The 4,819-nt window shown below is 34.1% G+C and overlaps 1 long non-coding RNA gene across 1 annotated transcript; it reads right to left on the bottom strand.

Moving 5' to 3' along the window:
* Window positions 1-1,763: 1,763 nt before the first annotated feature.
* Window positions 1,764-4,511, bottom strand: LOC111241628. The gene is made up of 3 exons (XR_002667641.1): window positions 3,876-4,511; window positions 3,012-3,098; window positions 1,764-2,927 (listed from the first exon to the last, which is right to left on the bottom strand). It is a non-coding gene; the product is annotated as an uncharacterized LOC111241628 (long non-coding RNA).
* Between the last annotated feature and the right edge of the window lie 308 nt (window positions 4,512-4,819).

Below are 4,819 nucleotides of genomic sequence, written 5' to 3' on the forward strand. Positions count from 1 at the left end.
AAAAATCACCCACGATAAAATCCCCCATTATAAGATCACCCATGATAAGATTACCCACGATGAAATGACCCACCCTATGATTACCAACGATAAAATCACCCACTATAAGATTACCCATAATAAGATTATCCACAATAAAATCACCCACGATAAGTTCACCCACGATAAAATCACCCATTATAAATTCACCCACGATAAGATTACCCACGATAAAATCACCCACTATAATATAACCCACAATAAAATCACCCACTATAAAATCACCCATACATACATATAATCAACATAAATACATAATCTAACGCACACGCTCAAATACTCACATACAAATATTGAAACTGATAAAAATACATAATCACTCACACCCAAACAAACATACACACACCCGCACACATGCTTACACACATATTACACACACAAATGCACATACAGACATAAACTTACACATACACACATACTCATACACACATAGATATACACATTAAACACAAATAGACACACACTTACACTCAAAAACGAATTTATTAGACACATAAACACAAACACACACGTGCGCACAACCGTATAAACACCCAAGCCCCCATACACACACATATTATGCACACAAAGACATTCAAATACAAACACTCTCTCTTTCTCTCTCTCAAACACAAAAACACACAACCACACAAATATCACACACACACACATATACAAATACAAAACCAAACACAGATAAAAATACACACTCACCCATACCCAAACAAACAAATGCACACACATATTACACACACACACGTACAGACTTAAACTTACACACACACACAGATACAGACATTACACACTCACTCACAAACAGATATTAAATACAAACAAACAATAACACACATACATACACACAATCTTATAAACACCCCCCCCCTAACACACAAACTTCCAAAAACACACATACACAAAAAGACAATAAAAAATACACGCACACACAAACCCCCCTCCACACACACAAGCACACATAGAGACAAATACATATACACATTAACACATATTACATACACAAACACATACTCGATCACATAACTTTATAAACAGACACATATTACACACATAAAAACACGTAATTGTACATATACAAAAAGAGAGAATCACACACATATTACCCTCACAAACACACTCTCTCACACAAACACACACACATACATGCACACACACTTGCCCACAAACATACACTCACCCTCACAAACATAAACACACACACTTACCCAAACAAACATAGACACACAAACTTTTCCCACAAACAAGCACACACACACATTACAAATGCGCACACACATACAAAAACACACACTCATCCACCCATACAAAGACATATTATACACACACCCCACACATACAAACTTATAGGCACACTCTTATTCACCTAAACACACATATCACCCACAAAAATACATAAACACACACACACACAAACACATAGAGAGACACATCACACAATCACATATACACACACTTTCTCTCAAATATGAAAACACACAAACTAGGTATGTTAATACACATGTCTTTACCAAAGAATGGAAGATTCATAGCATGATTAAACATTTCATCAACATTATCTAAACTAGAAGACATATATGAACTATGACCAAACATCTTTGTTTTTAAAAGTTTTCTTAATCTATAGATTGAAAAAGCTTCCAGTCTAGACAAATCCTAGATAAGAAAGGTGAACCATAAGGGTTACTTAAATACCAAGTATTGCCTTTAGATATGTCTTAAGCTTCCACTTTATACATATTACGCACATTCACACACACACACACATGCACACATGCACACTCCCGCAAACATATACACACACCCACCCAAACACACTCCCACACTCTTGCAAGCATAGACACATATACATGCACACACCCACACGAACACATACCCTTTAAAATAAAATTACTTTTAAAATCAAAAGATTCAACTAACAAACAAACACAAACAATTAACGAACTCTAATGACCCCTAAATCATGATCACAAAATACAAAAGACAATCAAACAATATAAAATTCTACTCCTATGATAAGGCTTGTACCTTTGGCTAACAAGACACACTCACCTGTCTAACTATGTCAAATTTGAAAAGAACAATCAAAATTGCCAAGAGTTGGAAAAAGTGCTAAGAACTCCTTCAAAACACTTGGACTTTATAAAAGGCCTTTTACATACCAAAGCTAAAACTAAGAGTAACAATGCGCTGACACAAACCCATTACAAATCAAATATAAGAAAAATAAAAAACAAAAGCTATGCTACTTTCTTGGTACGGTCTACTGCTGCAACACTTCACTATATCAAAATGTGGCCGTCAACTAGCTCGATCTCATCATAAAGCTTGATGTTCCAATCCTACAACACAAATGAACAAGATTGTTTACACTTACACCCTTAACCAAACCAGTTTGCACAAAAAGATAAAGCAATTTGAACCTCCCTTTCTCGGTCTTGTAAACTTGATGCACAAAATTGATCCTTATTGCTCTCAAAATAATATCTCAACTGATAGTGCACAAACAATTCCACTAATTCAGCAGATCAAACAATTATAATCCTATCAATTACAGGCCATACAACATAATTTAAGCATATCAGAAGCATTTGATATAAAAGAAACTCCCTTTTTCTTGGTTGCACATGCTTGATATTTGTCATTAATTCAAACCTCCTTGCAATTTCAGAGCGTCCACAAGATGTGCTAAGGCATTTGTTTATATCACAGGTTCACGCTCACGCTCATCTTTTACACTGCACCAAATCAAAAACAACAAATATTCCCAAATAGATCACAACAAACACAGATTGCACACTGTTTGAGACACACTAGCAATAACACTTTAAAACAACACCTCCAGGAGGAACGAGTGTAGAGACTTCAAAGCACATGAAGTGTGCAAAAAATGAACTCTGCAATTTATGCCATGAAGAATCACGCGTTTGAAATATTAAAGACAAATCTGCGCTGAAAATGAAAGAATATAAAAAGATCACCTCATCCACCAGAAGTGGAATAAAAATTGTAAGCATCTTCGCATAACCATCAAAAACTGTGTAAGTGTCTATAGCATTCTCACGGGCCTGTCAAAGAATGTATGAAGCCTTAGACTCCACATACTAGGCCTACCATGGCATAAAATACAATAGAGGTTATATGTGTTTTAAGCTTTAATTTTCAGACAAAATTTGTTTTAGTCCCTACACCTTAAATAAGGTGATTTTGTAACCCGTAACTTTGATAATTGGTGAATGATAAGGAAAGATGATGGCAATTTTTTTAAAATACACTAGAATAGTATTTAATTTATATTTTATTCCCTAAAGTAAGATGTCAAACTCCTAGGGTCATTATTCTAGTAAAGTTCCATAAAATTGTACAAGATTCATCAATCATAAAAAATAGGGACCAAAATCATCATTTTAAAGTAGAGGGACAAAAATTGATTTTGATAAAAAATGAGACCTACAACGCACTTTAACCAAAATCCACTATCGCACATCCACTAAAATCGCTACATGCAAACATGACAGTTACTCGTAAATTCCCTCCTCACTACAATCTATTCTCCCAAATCAGTTCATGCAAACAGGCCTTATCGTTTTTTAGTTCTTTGGTAGGATGTTTGCATTGTATTTTTGTACATGGGTTTGGTTCAGCCCCCATGTATTTTTTATTTTGTTTTTCTTAATAAATTTTTCTTGTGATAACAAATTATTAGTGTGCGTTGGATGTCAGCATTGCCAAGATGCCAATAAAAGGCTCAGCAAAAATCATATTCCAGAAACCATATACATCATCATACCCATTTATAGATGCAAACAAATAAACAATTAACCAATATACACCAAAAAGATTACCTGGAGGGCTTCAAGGCAAATGGTTTGGCAACTCGTATCGAATATTCAAATAAGGTAGAAAGTACACCAAACTTCTTTTCAGTCTCAATATGACCTGAAGGAAAGCCCACAAATGCAAACATAAGACCAAACCAATAAAGCAGTAACCTGAAAAAGAAATGTGCAAAATCCAACCTGTAATGTCTTGTGCCTAAACATGAATTCACGTGAATCAATCCTGTTAATCAGTTAGTGACTTATAGTCTCACAGGTTCAACTCCCTAAGATTCTACCAACTCTAGACTGTAAACCATGCACTTGGCACAAAATAAATATTATTTTTATTAGAAAATGATAACATCCTTTTCCAGGCCTTTCAATTGATAAGTAGGATTAATCATTCTTAGTCTAACTTAATTTGGCACACAAAATGAGAATTTACTTTTGAAACTAAATGCAGGTCCTGCACTGTCAGTGAGGAATGCAGTTCAAGTTTTAACTTAATCTAAATGGACAAGAAACAATCCCAAGGGAATTAGATAAAGACTTATCATAATTGTTTTTCTTTTCTCATTAGTGAAGCGATTCAGACAACTACTTATCAGACACAAGAAAAAAAAGTTACAGGGTCAACTTACTATGTATCTCTGGCCAGGGCCTATTTAAAAACCTATTCGACTAAAAGATAGCTTTAGGTCATCGAGAAAATAATTAAATAAATATAAAAATAATAACAATAATTTTATTATTACCATTGTATTATTTTTTTATTACATTTTGAGATTTTGGAATTAAATATTTGTTAGTACTATTGAGTGAATGTAGATAAAATAAATTTATAATTTGGCAAACTTACATTTGTCTCACACTAGACCTGATGTTACATTTGCATTGAGTCTAGTTAGCCAGCTCATGCATCAACCGAAGGAGATTCACTTATGACTGCATTAAGAATTGTGCAATAT

Source organism: Vigna radiata, chromosome 5 (assembly GCF_000741045.1).
Source record: "Vigna radiata var. radiata cultivar VC1973A chromosome 5, Vradiata_ver6, whole genome shotgun sequence".
Classification (NCBI taxonomy): domain Eukaryota; kingdom Viridiplantae; phylum Streptophyta; class Magnoliopsida; order Fabales; family Fabaceae; genus Vigna; species Vigna radiata.